General features: G+C 36.4%; 1 protein-coding gene across 3 annotated transcripts in view; it reads right to left on the minus strand.

Annotated features, from left to right (window-relative positions):
- The window catches only part of SDK1 (sidekick cell adhesion molecule 1), a 1114226-nt gene that overhangs the window by 710613 nt on the left and 385397 nt on the right, over positions 1 to 18216 (minus strand). The gene's annotated exons all lie outside the window — the stretch shown is intronic.

Raw genomic sequence — 18216 nt, forward strand, 5'->3', positions numbered from 1 at the left:
TAGATAGATTTGCCAGATTCAGCAAGAGGCAAATGTCCATGATATGATTTTTCAACTTCTTCCATATGCTAAATAAAGTCTTACAATGGAGTAGACTTCTCTGGTGGATCAATTTTTGAGGTTTGGTCACACTTAATGATAATGAATTTACCTAAGTTGAGATGTTACTGACTAGCCTGTACTGCCTCTTGTATCATCTTCAATCATGACCAAACTTGTGGCAAACTTTCCCCAGCCCTACTTTCCCAGCCCACCTGCCAGAGGCAAATTACATGACAGGAAGAGCTAGTAAAGCTTAGAGGGTATCATGTTTGCTGCCGTTATGGGTAAAGGCAATACCTCTCCCTATTTTCCCACCTTCATATTGACTACTCCTTTGTTATTGTTCAGTTGTGTCTAACTTCATGACTCCATTTGAAGTTTTCTTGGCAAAGATACTGGAGTGTTTTGCCATTTTTTTCCAGCTCATTACAGATTAGGAAACTGAGGCAAGCAAGATGAAATGAATTGCGCAGGGTCACACAGCTAGTAAGTGTCTGAGGTCAAATTGAACTCAGGTCTTCCTGACTCCAAGCCTGGTGCTGTATCTACTGAGTCACCTAGTTACCACCATGGACTACTCCACCTATTTCCAAATGTTGACAGTGAATTATCAGGTATCATATGATTGCCAAGATGGCAGAGTAATTGTTCTCCAAATATTTCTCAAAACCAAAAACCACAAAAAAGTAGTATGTACCAGAAATAGAGTAACTAAAGCCCCAACCATAAGACAAGAAACCCATAAAGCATAAAAAAAATCATAAAATAACATCAAGCAATAATTTGTACTCAGCATGCCCACCCCACAACCCATAGCAAGCACAGCTAGTTCAACCTATTTTGAAGTAGTAGCCTTGTCCAATTTTGCCACAAGAGTGACATAGACTCAAACCTTCCTACAAACATACTCCACAAGAGGTCGCAGACACTAATATTATCCAGCCATGTGAAGGCAAGGGGGAGGGAGCAATTGGATGAGAAAGAAGAAGAAGAAGGCAGCACAGAGGGGTCTAGAAGAAAAAGAGCTTCAATACACAAGGGAAACAGGAAGGGAAATGTAGTGAGGATCATGCTGTCACCCTAAAATTTATTCTGGACAGAGAACTGACACTAGGCCCTTGTAACCTCTACAGCCTGAAGGCTGTAGACACTCAACCTAGTAGGCATTGGGGAAAAGCCACTGTACAGTAGAGGAATGAAGAATGGGCAAAAAGTGAGACACTATTAGGAACACTAGGAAAGGGCAGAAAGACCAAAAGTACAATGGATAAAACCTAAAAACAAATCTAGCTCCTAAACAGATAATGAAGAGAGAACTTGTAGACTGAAGGAAAAATGAGTAATACTTTGAAAGGAGGTCAGAAAACAATTTTAAAAAAATCATAGTATGAAGGGAAATGAACCAAAAATCTTTGGTGAAACTGAACATTCTGAGGATGATTCAAGAGTCATGGAAGAATAGCAAGAAACTCCAAAATGTTTCAAAAGAGAAAAAAAATACTTTCAAAATAAGATTTTAGGAATTTAATTTTAATTTTAGATCTTTTTGTCTTTATAGCCCCAGTGTATAGCATATTGATTGGCATATAGTATGTACTTGAAATTTGCCTGTCAGATTTATGGAGAACAGAAGAATTTATGACCAAACAGGAGATAGAGAACATTATGAAATGCAAAATGAATAGTTTTGATTACATTAAATTGAAAAGTTTTCGCACAAACAAAGCCAATGCAACCAAGATTAGGAGGGAAGCAGAAAACTGGGAAATAATTTTTACAACCAGTGTCTCTGATAAGGGCTTCATTTCTAAAATTAAATGTAGAGAGCTAAGTCAAATTTATAAGAATACAAGTCATTCCCCAAGTAATAAATGGTCAAAGGATATGAACAGGCAGTTCTCAGATGAAGAAATTAAAGCCATCTATAGTCATATGAAAAAATGCTCTAAATCACTATTGATTAGAGAAATACAAATCAAAACAACTCTGAGGTATCACATCACACCTATCAGATTGGCCAACATGACAAAACAAGTAAATGATAAATATTGGAGAAGATGTGGGGAAATTGGAATACTGATGCATTGTTGGTGGAGTTGTGAAATGATCCAACCATTCTGGAGAACAATTTGGAACTATGCCCAACAGGCTATAAAAAAGTGTATATCCTTTGACCCAGCAATACCACTTCTAGGGCTGTATCCCAAAGAGATCATAAAAATAGGAAAAGGACCTACATGTACAAAAATATTTATAGCAATTCTTTTTGTGGTGGCAAAGAATTGGAAACTGAGGGGATGCCCATCAGTTGGGGAATGGCTGAACAAGTTGTGGCATATAAATGTAATACTATTGTGCTATAAGAAATGGTAAGCAAGCAGATTTCAAAAAAACCTGGACTTGTATGGACTGATGCTGAGTGAATTGAACAGAACCAGGAAAACATTATACACAGTAACAGCCACATTAAGCAATGACTAACTTTGATAGTCTTAGCCCTTCTCAGCAATTCAAGGATCTAAGACATCTCCAAAAGTCTCATGATGGAAAATGCTATCCACATCCAAAGAAAGAACTATGGAGTTTGAATGTAGATCAAAGTATGCTATTTGTTACTTTTTTTTGTTCTGTTTTGTTTTGTTTCCTCTTTCTGGTGGTTCCTCCTATTGGTTCTAATTCTTCCTTACAACATGGCTAATGTGAAAATACTTTTAATAGGAACATATATGTAAAGCCTATATCAGATTGCACGTTGTCTTGGGAAGAGAGGTGTGGAGAGCGGGGGTGAAAAATGTTAAATTCAAAAGATTATGGAAGTGATTGTTGATAAATCAAAATAAATCAATAAATTTAAAAAAGAAAATTGCTTGTTAATAAATTGATAAATGATAAATTTTGATGTAAACCATAGTTCTCAAGCTATCTAAAACACTCACATGAAGTTTCTCTGATAAAAGTATCATATTGTATATATTTAAGGAAATGATTCAGACTTATAAAACCATGAGCCATTGCTGGAAAAACTAGAAAACAATACGGTAGAAACTAGGTAGACCAATTAGTACACAGTTTTACTAAGATACGTTCAAACTGGATACATGACCTAGATGTAAAGGCAATATCAATAGTAAATTAGGAAAGCATAAAACAGATTACCTATCAGATTTGTGAATAAGAGAATAATTTATGAATAAGCAAGAGACAGAGAGCATTGCTGGACTTAAAATGGATAATTTTTATGACATGAAATTAAAAGCTTTTTGTACAAATAAAACTAATGTAGCCAAAATTAGAAGAAAAGCAGAAAATTGGAGGAATTTTTTATAAACAGTTTCTCAGATAAAGGCCTCATATGTCAAGTATATAGAGAATTGAGTTAAATGTGTAAGAATATTAGTTTTTCCCAAATTGATAGATGGTTAAAAGATATGAACAGGTAGTTTTTAGAAGAAGATGTCAAAGCTATATGTATACACAATCACATGAAAAAATTCTCCAAGTAATTATTGATTAGAGAAATGCAAATTAAAACAACTTTGAGGTATGAGATTGACTAAAATGATAGAAAAGGAAAATGACAAAAGTTGGAGGGGATATGGGAAAACTGGGACACTGATACACTGTTGGTGGAATTGTGAACTGATCCAACGATTTTGGAGAGCAATTTGGAATTATGCCCAAAGAATTATACACCCATTGACCCAGTGATACCACTATTACGTCTATTTCCCAAGGTGATCAGGGAAAAAGGAAAAGAATCTATATGTTCTAAAATATTTGTAGTAGCTCTCTTTGTGGTAGCAAAGAACTGGAAATTTAGGGGATGCCTATCAATTGGAGAATCACTGAATAAGTTGTGGTATGTGATTGTGATGGAATACTACAATGCTATAAGAAATAGTGAGCAAGTTAATTTTAGAAAATGGAAGGACTTCATTGAAATAATGCAGAGTGAAACAAGTAGAATTTATTCTGAGTAATATGGATATTCAAATCAACTATAAAGGACTTATGAAGGGAAATGCTATCCACCCTCCAGAAAAAGAACTGATATATGGAAATAATTATTGGATGGTACCAAACACACACACACACATGCATGTATATTATATATATATAGATATAGATATATAGATATATAGATATAGATATAGATATAGATAGATATATATGGATATATATATATATACACACACACACATATATATGCTAAATGTTAGCCTTCTGTAATGTGGGGTTGGAAGAGAAAGAGGAAGACAACTTGGAATTTAAAATGGAACAAATAAATAAATGAAACTAAAAGGAAAAAACTACATACCATTCTCCAATAGGCAGTCAAAGGAGATGAACAGTTTTCAAAGAAAGAAATAAAAGCTATTAATAATCATATGAAAAATGCATTAAACCATTAATAATTAGTGAAAGGCAAATTAAAGCATCTTTAAAGTTCTACCTCAAACCTAGCATTCTGACAAAGACAACAAAAGAGGAAAATGGCAAACATAGGAGAAGCTGTGGGTAAACAGGCACACTAGTGCATTGGTGGTGGAGCTATGAATTGGTTCCGCCATTCTGGGAAGCAATTTGGAACTATACCCATAAAGTTAACACACCATGCATACCCTTTGACCTAGCTAGTGATAGCATTACCAGGCCTATACCACTAAGATATCAAAGAGGAGGAAGAGGATCAATGTATGTTAAAATATTTATAGCAGCTCTTGTAGTAGTCAAAATTTTGGGAAACAAAGGGGCTGTCCTGTTGGGGAATGGCCAAACAAACTGCACTATATAAATGTATTGGAATATTATTATGCCATAAGAAATAATGAAATGGACAATATCAGAGGAAATTGGGAAGACCTTTATGAACCGATGTGGAATAAAGTGAGAATAGAAGAATGTATTCAATGGTGACAACATTATGAGAAAAACAACTCTGAAAAACTTTAGAACTCTAACGAATGCAATGACAAGCCACAAGTCCAAAAAAGTGAAGACGAAACATGCCACTTCCTTCCTGCTAGAGAGGTTGAAAGTCTGAAAGATATACATTTTTTGATATAACTAATGTGTCATTTTGCTAAACTATACAAGCTATGTATTGAAAGCTTTCTTTTACTTTTTTCTTAAAATTTACTCAGTTGGGAGTACTCAGAATGAGAGATAAATAATCCTTACATGAAAAACAAAAATAATAAACCATGAAAGAATTCTAAATACCATATCATAAGAATTAATATTAGAAATATGTCTAGAACTCTTGAGTATAAACATCCAGTATTTAATAATGATATCTACAGATTAACCTTCAGAGGAAAAACTCTGTGCTAAAACTATAGAACATGTCATGATTAAATTTCATAATTTCAACAACAAACAACAGATTTGAATAGCAGATGGAAGATCTTCAGCTATGAAGGTAGAGAAATTCTAATAATTCATGAGTAGTTCACTATCACAAAAACTGAGAAAGGAAATGCAAAAGAATATTCCAAAAAGCAAAGGGAATCCATCTGCAACCAAAAATATGCACCGTGCAAAACTTTGCTTAAAATTCAAGGGGAAAAGTTAAACTTTAAACAAGGAAGAATTCACCAAACAGTAATCATTTTTTAAGTGGTCACTAAGTGCCAAATGTCCCTGACTGACAATGGTGAGCAGAATACTAAATTTAAAAACTCTCCAAAAAAGAAAATTATGAGAAAGGTAAATAAGTACAATTAATTTTAAACAAGACTAAGTAACAAAATAGATAATATAAATATACATAACCTATTTATTTTTTAAAGAAAATACAAATAAGGCAGAAGGATAAAAGAAGAAAATGGGATTGAGTACAGGAAAGGCCCTGTTCGTCCTGAGATGCTAACAATTTAAGAGGAACTTATAGAATCAGGAAAAGAAAAGGAAAAAGACAAATGAATACATAAGAGCTTAAATCCCATGATTCTTTATAATGGAATCATTGATAACACAGTTGGAAGCTGTGTGAATGGGAGGACAGAAGGTAAGAGACAAAGGGGAGCTGGATATATATCCTCAACCAGCCTACACGTGAACAGAGAAAGGATAATTTTTTTTTTTTTTGTTCTCAATAATAAATCCCCATCGTGGGGTTTTTCCTGGTCCTCCGTTTTGTTACTACTTTCTCTTCTAGGTCACTTGGTGTATACTTGGCATTCTGAGTTTTGGTCATTTTAGTCACATCCATCTTATTCTTCCTGACCCTAGTTGGGGTTTTCTTGGCAAAGATACTGGAGTGGTTTGCCATTTCCTTCTCCAGCTCATTTTACTGATGAGAAAATAGAGACAAACAACGTTAAGTGACTTGCCCAGGGTCATAAAGCTAGTAAGTATCTGAGGCCAGATTTGAACTCAGAAGAATGAGTCTTCCTGACTGTAGTCCCCGTGCTCTATCCACTGTATTACCTAGCTGCCCATATACTTGACATGTATCTTGGTTAAGGATGGAGACTGATTTGAGTAAAATTAATCAAATTATTCTACCCCACCTAAAATAACTAACAAGATTCTATGCCCTCCATACTTTTGTCATGTGAGAATACATCTCAACTGTCCACACAAACAAGGCCTGCACACTTCCCTAGGTACTATAGACAACCTGCTTTGATTGGCCATGAAATATTGTCACATCCTCTGGGGCATGTATCAGGCTACATGGATTTCAAGATTCCATTGTGAGGTAAACCAAGAGAGATTTCCTGGCAAACTCTGAAGAACAACCAAAGGAGGAGACAGAGAGAGTGAGTAGAAGAATTTAGCCTCAGTCTATGCCTCAGCCTCCTCCTTTCTATCTTTGGTAGGGGGAAGACTTTGAGCTTCAAAATGTCCAGAAAATATAGTACTTCAGGGTATTTATATAAAAGCTTATAGTAGCACCTACATCAGGAGTCAAGGACAGACACAGATTCAAAGCTCTCCAAACAGCCCATCAGAATAAAAAAAATATATACCATACTTAAGGGGAACAGCTTAAGGATTCTAGCAAAATGACTTCCAAGAGGTGGGAGTGACCTCTCCGGTACACGTGCTCTCCAAGATTGAGCCCACTTTCCCCTAGACTTTTGGGTGGATGTTCTGTACTAACCACAACATAGCAAACATCCATTTCTTTTTTTTTAATGTTCTGGTGTATTTTATTTATGTTGTCAAGTATTTCCCAATCACATTTTTTTTATCAGAGACAGCAAGCATTTATTAGATGCCCAGTATCTACTGAAAGAGCAGTATGCTCTGCCTTGGGAGGAAACATTCAGATCTGTGATATTATTAATGTGGATGTTCCTTACAATGATGTAGATCTTGATCCATGTCTCTCCATCCTATATGTCTCTTTTTTCATGTCTTTCTATACCATAAATTTGCCACAGAGTGTTCACTCAGTATGATGTAGGCCCTCCTCCCTTTCACTCTTTAAAAAATTTTTAAATTAATTAATTTATTTTTAGCTTTCAACATTCTCTTCCATAAGCTTTTGAGTTTTAAATTTTCTCTACCTCCTTCCCCTCACTCCTCCCCAAGATGGCATTCAATCTGACATAGGCTCTACATATATATTCTTATTAAACATATTTTCACATCAGTCCTGTTATAAAGATGAATGAGAATGAATGGGAGGAACCATGAGAAAGAAAAAACAAAACAAAATAAAAGACTGCAAACAGTATGCTTCCATCTGCATTCAGACTTCATAGTTTGTTCTCTGGATGTGGATAGCATTTTCCATCATGAGTCTTTTGGAATCATCTTAGCTACTTGCATTGCTGAGAAGAGCTAAGTCTATCAAACTTGGTCATTGCACAATATAGCTGTTACTATGTACAATGTTCCCCTGGTTTTACTCATTCACTTAGCATCAGTTCATATAAGTCTTCCAGGTTTTTCTGAAATCCACCTGCTCATTATTTCTTATAGCACAATAGTACTCCATTATATTCACATACCAGAACTTGTCCAGCCATTTCCTAGTTGATGGGCAACCTCTCAATTTCCAATTCTTGGCCACCACAAAAAGAGCTGCTATAAATATTTTTGTATATGAGGGTCCTTTTCCCATTTTTATTATCTCTTTGAGATACAGCCTTAGAAGTGGTATTTCTGGGTCAAAGGGTATGCACACTTTTATAGCCCTTTGGACATAGTTCCAAATTGTTCTCCAGAATGGTTGGATCATTTCACAACTCCACCAATGCATTAGTGTTCCAATTTTCCCACATCTCCAGCATTTATCATTTTCTTGTTTTGTCACATTAGTCAATCTGATAGGTTGAAGTGGTATAAATATCCATTTCCAAAAGCTAATTTTAGAGCAAAATTGAAGGAAAGGGTTGTTTCATTTCTGGATTTACATCCCCAGGACCCAGCAAAGTTAAGTACTTAATAAATACTTGCTGATTGATTGGACAAAAGTGAGTGAAGGAATGGAGTTGAGGTAAAACATGGGAAAAAAGAAGAAAGAAAGAGTTGAAAGGAGTTCTTGCTCCTGAAGGGAAAAGAAAGGGCACAATTAGAGAATATAAGGGGTGGGGGTGCAGGGAGTCTGTGGTAAGAAACAAAGTCTTTGTCATGTTTTGTCTGGAAGTTTACACATTAAGAGACCACATTCCCTGAGTAGAGTTATATCTTCCAAGACTTTTATAAGCGAGCTGATAGAAAGAATGAGTCCCCAGAGGGCAGATAGCTTGCAGGTGCTGGGGGCTGGGGTAGGCTATGTCGAACCAAAGATAAGACATTCTGATCTTAGGAATGGTTAGTGATAATGGTGAAGGGTGAGTGAGTTCACCTTAAACTCTATTGTAATATAGCTGTATCCACAGCAACAATTCTTTGTAGAAACCAATTAATCAGTATGAAGGCAATTGTCTTACTACTTCTCTATGGCCAGATGCTATACAGATTTCTCCTGTGAGTCGACAAATGCAAAAAATTACTGTGCAATTGAGTACAAGGAGCTGTTTGCTGTCAAAGTTGTATCTGAGATGCAAAGACACCAAGGAAAAAAGATATGGTATCTCATTACAGGCCATATTAACCACCTAGCAAGTCAATCAATGCCAGATGCAGTGGGCATTATTTTTCAGTAACATTAATTTCATTATTGACAATATTCATGACTACTACAACTAGAGGGCATATGCATTGGTACAAAAACATAAATTGGAGCATATAATGGATCATTAATCATGAAAGGCTATAAACTAAAGATTATAAAATTTGTGGTGACTGAATCAGAAAATAATCAGAATTAATTTGCCACCATCAGGAATGGGACAATACTACTTGTGCCCAGTTATTGTTGAGACAATTAGCATTGATTACTCTATCTAGGACAAGATGCTGTTGTTGGGTTCCCTATGCTTTCTCTTGTATCTGTAGATCCTTTCTGAGAAGTGTTAAGATTAATAGTACCCCGGCATAATAGACAGTTATACATTAGTAATGCAGCATGGATACCCACAGACAGAACAGGCATAACTGTGGTGGAGTTGTGGACAATGAGAGGGTGCATCATTGAGAGACTATCTGTGCATGTGTGGGTACCTCCAGGAAGAAGAGATGTCTGGAAGGTATGAATTTATGACTTCTGATATTGATCCCTTGTTTCAGCCTGGTACATATGAATACATGAAGTTATGGAATAGAAAGGAAATGAGGCCAAGGTTAGTAGAGCTTAGCATGCTTAGCTGAGATTTAAAGCCAGGAAATTATCAATCAATACAGTGCCAAACCAGTGACAAACCCTATGAATCAATACCAATATTTTCATAGACAAATGAGATATCAGAAACAGCAAGTTCTGAGTCCCTGCAGTCACTGAAAAGAATAGAGGAAACTTAGGAAGAAGTCACTGAACTCAGATGGAAAGCATTTAAGATAATTGTGTGTGCTGTCTAGGTCCATAGTAGTAAGCCTTAATGTGCAATGTTGGGGCAGCTAGGTGGCCACAGTGGATAGAGTACTGGGCCTGGATTCACGAAGACCTGAGTTCAAATCTAGCCTCAGACACATAACACTTACTAGCTGCATGACCCTGGGCAAGTCACCTAAACCCAACTGCCTCCCCCCCCAAAAATGTGCAATCTTCTATCTCTCCTATAATGGGCCATGGCAGCCTATTCAAGACCCTACCTATATGACAAATCAAGTATCATATGTAGGCCTCAGTTTTTTCATCTATAAAATGAGTAATTGTGTTAGATAATACATAACATTTCCTCTGGTTTATATCTATGATTTTATGATGCTCTTGCCACACAATCTCCCCGGGCCTCAGATGGGATGTATATAATCATGTTAACAAAATGCGTATTGTCAAGAAACCAGTGAAGCAGCCAGGATGTTTACAGTAAGCCTGTCAACTCCCCTCTGTCCCTGGGAGGTAGTCATGTTAAATTTCATCAAAGACCTTCCAATATATCCAAAATTCAGTGCCATCTTTGTGGTGATATACATCCCGTCTAAGATGGTTTACCTTTCTTTTCAAAGCTGGGGCTACTATTTTGGGAGGATTACCTACTCATTCTTGAATGAAATCAAAGAGAACCATGACATCAGGGATGTGATGCCATGACATACAAGTGAATTGGATTTAAGTGAGGGAGGAACAATGTCTCCCACTACATCTAGGGTCATTGCCAGTCATCTTGATATGGCCATATATCTGGCCACTGGACCCAGATGGCTCCAGAAGGGAAAGTGAAGCTGATGATGTTGCACAACCCTGCCTCACGTAAATCCAATTCACTTGCATGTCATGGCATCACCTCCCTGATGTCATGGTCTTCTTTGAGAATGAAAGACAAATAACAACTTGAATGAAATGTTCTATTTCCTTGATTGTTTTCTCTTTCATAACTCCACCTATCAAAATCCCCATTAATTTCACATTTCTTGATTGTACTATTAATGGGCATTCAGGTGAAGATTCATCTTTCCACAGGATAGACTCATGGACATTCAGAGCCTATTACTCAAATCCTAGAACAGTATTCCAGGTACTATGTCTTCTATTTTCATTATTATAGGATCACTTTTAGATCCACTTCAAAATTTTGTTATAACTTGGTCCCCTTGACCACCTAGAGTAGAATTGTTTGTATGAACTAAGATTTCTGCCAAAGCTTTGGAAAAACTGGTTGAACTAGACAAACACTTAGCAACTTGGTACTCCCTGCATTTTTCTACCTGATGTAGTAGCTATCTTCTAACATGTATTTCTGCTTTGCTGCCATTCATCATGGTACCCTCAGCTATTCAAGCTCAGATTGAGCCTTATCTTGCTAGGGCTCAGGCCTCCATTGCTGCCTCCTGGCTTGCTTTGCCTCTTCCTCCCACCTACCCTCCAAACCCCAGGATAAAGACTATTTTGCTGCTTGTATTTGTTTTTCCAGCACTAAGCACATGGGTATGCACTTAATAAATGGTCCATCTATCCACTCACTCATACACCTTGGATTTTACTTCTCAAATTCATCCTGAGAGCCACTCAGCCTGAGAAGCAAAATAGTATAGTAGAAAGAGTGATGGACTTGAAGCCAGGAGAATGCACTTACTATATGATTAACTGAACTTCTAAGAGCTTCAATTTCTTTATCTGTAAAACTGAAATAATAGTTCTACTTCATAGGATTGTTGTAAAGATCAAATAAGGAAAATGTATAGAAAACATTTTGCAAACCTTAAACTGTTATAGAGACATCAGTATAATTTCATTATTATCGTTTACATTTCTTCACCTCTTAAATTGTACCCTTTACCCTCCACTTTCAAGGGGTGAAAGGTATTGCTATTACATTGGCCAAACACTTGCTTAATTATTTGTATATGGTAGCTCTGCCTTAGGTGGGATACTCTACCTGAACAATTTTTCTCATGTAGGGAATTTTCTATAAAACTAAACTATAAGCAAACATCAGCTGCTTGTAAGAGCATCATAAGTTCATAGCTATAAAACTAGACAGGACATTATTAGACATCATCTAATTAAACAATTGATTTTATAGATGAAACAACTTGGGTCCCAAGATATTGAGTGATTTGCTTAAAGTTACAGATATTAAGTGGCAGAGCTTGGATTCAAATCCAAGTCATCTGATATCAATTTCAAGGTGCTTTCCAAAATATGATGCTACTCCTTCACTGTGTATAACTTCCCCACAAAACCCACACAAAATATTTATTATTTTTCTAGGAGGATAAAAAGATGAAAGTATTAGGGTCAACATCCTTTACAAATCAATCCTTTAACTTCTCAATGCCCTCAGGCAATTCTGACTATAAAATACAGAAAGATTGCTCATCTGTACAAGTAGAAAGAGATTCCACACTGGGAGTTCCCCACATAGTATAAAATCATAGAACTGAATTCCATCCCTTCTCTGCTCCTAAAATAAAAATCCTTTACAAAAGAACATCTTTTTATATAATTATGAAAATATGCTATCAAAAATACTTTCTAATGCTACATGTAATGATCAAAACTGATATGGAGTCAGATAAAAGACAAACTGCACATTATTCTGATTTGCTCAGTACACCTTAAAAACCACTTGTTCTACTAATTGTTTGTCTTTTTAGTCAATGATGTCTAATTAGTCAACCTGAAAGAAGAGCTGATAGGAATAATTTTTAAGTGAATAAAACATCTGAGCAATAAGGTGATTCTACATTAAACAAATATTAATCAAGCTACTTTTTCCCTCTGGTCACCTTCTTGAGCTCTCATGACAAGATTAATAAAATCTTTTATGAAAAAGGAAAATAATACTGCTAAGTTTTAATCTTCAATATTTTATTCTAGTATGAAATGGTTCTTCTCAAACAAAAAATTAATTAATGAAGAGAATTAGAATAATATCCAAGTAAGGACAAAGATTTGGTGCCATTTATTTAAATTACAAATCAAGATGAGCCACTACGATTATTAGATATCATAATTATAATAAAGTAGAGACTGAGCATCAGGTTATGATAAATGAACAAAGTTTTTTATTGGAGGGGAAAGAATTGTTGCACTCAGCAAGTCTTCAGAAAACACCTTCTGAGGACAGTTAAAAGGACAGTTCCTTCATTGTGACACAGACAATCTGGATAATATAACCTAATTCCTCCTGTGTATGGTGTCCTGAGGCATAGAAACAGGGACTGGACCTGATATTCCAGTGGTATAGGGAACTATCAGGTGAAGAAACTCCCTCTTCCAGTGAAAGTCAGCCAGCACCTTCTTTGACTTAGTCTTAGAAAGTTGCCTGACCACTGACAGGTCAAGAGAGTTGTCCACGGTAACACAACCAGTGTGTATGTCAAGGGGGGGGGGGTGTCATCTCGGGTCTTCCTGTTTCTGAGGTCAGTTCCTCTATCCAAGTGGTATAGTATTCCAAATAAGAGTTTAAATTCTTACTAATGTCTATAATAACTTGATAAATTGATACATAAAAATAGGCCAGCCTATTAAAAAAAAAGAGCCACAAAACTGAATATCAAACATATGCTGTTTTGGTGTCTTATTTTCTGCCTTCTCTTTCGCGGGGGTGGGGGGTGGGGGGGGAGGGCAAAAATATTTAGGAATTGCAGCGACTTCCTATTATCGGAATTTCTACATAGATTATATTCATCTGCCCGATGGGGTTATCCATTGTGGGCCTATTGTTTGTAAACACATTTTTAAGCAGAGGATGTTTCCTGGCTCACTATATGAAACTATGGTGAAATATTATCACCATATGTCACTAAAATACAGTCAATGTCTATTCCATTTTAAATAATCATACTAGAGTTATTAGCTTGAACTAGTAAAAAGATTCTTTCAAATCCATTTCAGTATCAGGAACAAAGGCAAAATTTTAGGTTTTGGAGTCAGCCTCAATTATAAAGAGACCTATATGTGGTTTCTGATGACAAGCATCTATCTGCTGTGTTCTGTGTCTGTATACATGCACTGGCAGAGAGAATGAGTGTGAGCCAGTACAATATCACATGGTTTTGAAGTCAGAAATTCCTGAATTTCTCAGAAACTTACTAGCTGTGTGACTCAGAAGAAGTTATTTAACCTCTCTGAGTCTCAGTTGTCTCATTTGTAAAAAAAAAAAGGGGGGGTGGGGAGGTTTGGGGGGTAATGGCACTAGAAAAGCATCATAGGAGTCGTAGTAGATTGCAAACTGGCCTTGGAGTAAAGAAGACCTCAGTTCAAGTCCAGCTTCTGACATATTCTGGCTGTGTGATCCTGGGTGAGTCAGATACAGGGCAAATGCCAATATGTATTGATAGAGTTTTCTCTTTGGGAATTTCCAACCTATACTACAAAAACCACAGGTGCCATTCCAAAAACAAATAGCACTTAACTCACAAGTTTGTTGTTAGGATCAAGTAACATTAGGAATATAATGTATTTTGCAAACTTTAGAGTGCTTCTTAAATGTCAACTCATATTGCTACTATTTAAATGAAATTATGGACATGAGTCATATAGATATGTATTCACGTGCTTTGTTTTGAGCACAGTCTTTTTCCTTTAGAATCTAAATTTATTTTGAATGAATGATATTTTTTTATTTGCATGTTGAAACAACTCACCTCTTCTCTTCAACCTTAACTCCAGGAGAAGAGTTTGTGTTGGCTGGGTGAGTAGGGAAGAGTAATAGTAATTCAAGAGATATAACAAATGGCTAGATCAGTGGGATGTGAGGTAGTTACATAGTCCCTACCATCCCTTATTTTACATATTAACAGCTTTCATTCAAGGATGCCTAATTAACACTGATACCTGGATTCTCCCAGCCTTTATATGTATTTTACAAGTCCTTAAATATACAAAGACATTGAATCCACAGTGCGTGACTCATCAGGAGTCCTTCCTATACCTGCTTTAGTGATTCTGTGATAGATGTTTTGAAACTCCTTTTTAAAAGTCTCTAATGATCGGATAATTGGCTTTAAAGCTTTCCCATGCAGTGTACAGCTGTTATTTATTGGCCTGTATTGGATCTGAAATTTTGTAAAGCTTTCAATAAACTGCAGAGGTTGGCTAAAGTGAAGAGAAAATATGACAGATTAGTCATTATGCTTAAAATCATTTTTCAATTGGAAAATCAACATCATCACTATAATCAACAATAAACACGTATTGAGAACCTATTAAAATACTCTGGGGTCACACTCAAGTCAAGCAAATTATTCTGAATGGATTTATTTATGGGAGGAAAATTTACTAAGAGAAAAAGGAAAACTCAAACAATGTCAACACTTGTTCAGCTGAATTGGGTCAGAAGACCATAGTATTTAGAAGTAGAAAGGATTTTAGGGCCTTAGTCCATCCCTCTTATTTTTAGGATGGGAGAAGTGATACCCAGGGAATGTTAATAACTGGCCTAAGGTCACATGGGTGGGTAGGAAAGCTAGATTCCAATTCAGATCCCCTGCCCCCAAATTTAGTACTCTTTCCATTACACCATACTTACTCATCCCCCAAATCTCCTCTAAATTCTAAGGAAAAAAATTATTGTTCATGATATGTTTAATGCTTTTTACAGTTTAGATGAAGAAGTAGAACAGACTAGTAGAGAGAGTTGGCTTTGGGGTCGAGAAGATGGATATTCAAACATTGCCTTTAACTCAAGATGCTAGCTGTGCCAACCTCTTATTTCCCCCAGGAGACTCTCTAAATTACAGAACTAATTAGTAGGAATTTCAACACACAGATAAAATTACAAGTGCAATTCTCTTCAAAGAAGTAGTTAACATAAAATTTTAGTTCACATTCTTTCAGCTTCACATGCCATCCAGAGATCCACCCAGGCCATCTCACCATCTCTCTGCTACCATGTACCTGCTCTTCCCCACCAAGTCTGCAACCATCATATGGAATCCAAAACCTGGACCTCAACTCCAGCATCCATACCACCACCACTACCCCAGACACTGGGAAAGTTAATCTACCCATTTTTGGAGTTCCTGTCCTGGGGATCAATTGGGCTGAAGGGTGATTTCATTCAAACAATTAGCCTCCTTAGCTCGCTGTACACACTGGATGTCAACAGACACCAAACTATGCTTCCACCAAGATTCTAGACATCCACCTACTCATCTCACTGTCTACCTACCAACTCCTTCCTTCCACTTTTTCCATTCCCAGAACAAATATCTCTTCCCAGGTTATCATTCCCCTATAAGTATTCTTTCCCTATTAGAATGTAATTCTTTGAAGGCAGAAACAGTCTCAATTTCAAAAAAATATTTGAATCTCCACCACTTAGCACAGTACCAGGCACATAGTAAGCACTTAATAAATGCTTTTTCATTCATTTGTTCAAAGACTTTTGGAGATATCTTAGATCCTTAGATCCTTAGATAGGCTAAGTCTATCAAAGTTAGTCATTGCACAGCATGATTGTTACTATGTACACTGTTCTCCTGGTTTTTCTCACTTCACTCAGCATCAGTCCATACAAGTCTTTCCAGGTTTTTCTGAAGTCCATCTGCTCATCATTTCTTATAGCACAATAGTATTCCATTACATTCATATACCACAACTTGTTCAGCCATTCCCCAACTGAAGGGTATCCCCTCAATTTCCAATTCCTGGTCACTACAAAAAAGAGCTGCTATAAATATTTTGTATATGTGGGTCCCTTTCCCATTTTTATGATCTCCTTGGGATACAGCCCTAGAAGTGCTATTGATGGGTCAAAGGTCCTAAAATATTTGATCATAGCATTGAGGTAAATCATGTTTCTACATACCTGCAGAGCTCCAATTCCTTTTGGTCCTGTACATAAGAAGTTGGAAAGGCTTTGATTATGAACCTGGCAATGGTCCATAGGTCTGTTATTTGAAGATCAGTCTAGATGAGTACAAAGTGGATCATTACCAGAAAGATGACCATCAGATGATTAATTTTCTCTGGCTATAGTATCTCACCAAGAGGTTATACTAAGGCACAAAAGACTTGTGGTTTTCCTCCATGGAAGATCCAATGACATCACAGAGGTGTGAAGTATTGAAATCTGGAAGTTTTTGGTCATTGCATTTGTTGCTCCAAAGATGCACTTTTGTCATATCTAATATCTTGTCCATGATACTTAATAAATATTTTCAGAATTGAATCTGATTTCACATAATCACATGATTTAGAGTTGGAAGAAGCCATTTAGTCTACCAAAGGTAAGGAACCTGCAGCCTCAAGGCCACATGTGGCCCTCTAGGTCCTCACGTGCAGCCCTTTGACTAAATTCAAACTTCACAAAACAAATTCCCTTAATGAAAGGATTTGTTCTGTAAAACTTGGGCTCAGTCAAAAGGTTGTACCCAAGGACCTAGAAAGCTACTTGTGGCCTCAAAGCTGCAGGTTCACCACACCTGGTTCTAGCCTATATACCAAAGGAATTCCCACTGTAATACATTTGACAGCTGATCATACAGTCTCTGCTTGAAGACTTTCAATGGAGGAGGGGAAGAGGAAGTGTCAGAAAGGGAAGGATTGATCCTTGGTCAGAAAAACAATGTCCTCATTATAAAATGGCTCTTCTTGGAAAATATGGTCCACTTTATAGTGATACACTTTATGCTATGGCTTCCAGGAAGACATATGGGCATTATTTGATTAAATGTCTTGCTTTGTTGGGTAAGGGAAGGAGACAAAAAAAAAAAGGGTGCTGCTTGTATAGACTGAATTAAACTTGAAGAATTGTTAAATATACAGTTAATTGCTAAAGGACTGATACCAGAGATAAACAAGGCCACCATTCATGAAAAAGAAGAGGAAGACAACCAGGAAGATTAAAAATTTGCAAAGTTTTTAAGAAAATACATACAAATCTTCAGAAAAAATTACAACCAATGTGAAAAGGCATAATTGGGCTTAATGGGTAAAGTACTAGGTTTGGACTTGGATAACCTAGGTTTTTTTATAAAACATCCAAGGTTTACAAAGGATTTTATACATACTACATATTTTCATCTTTAAAAGAACAATGCAAGATAAATACTATAAAAATAATAATCCTCATTTTATAGATAAAGAAACTAAGCTTCTGGGAGGTGCATAAGATCACAGATTTAGAACTGGAATGGACCTCTGACATCATTCATCCCAATCCCATCATTTAACAGATGAGAAAACTAAGACCAAGAGATGTGAAGTGACATATCCAAGGT

Source organism: Vombatus ursinus, unplaced genomic scaffold (genome assembly GCF_900497805.2).
Source record: "Vombatus ursinus unplaced genomic scaffold, bare-nosed wombat genome assembly UNPS02014807.1, whole genome shotgun sequence".
In the NCBI taxonomy this organism is placed as follows: Eukaryota; Metazoa; Chordata; class Mammalia; order Diprotodontia; family Vombatidae; genus Vombatus; species Vombatus ursinus.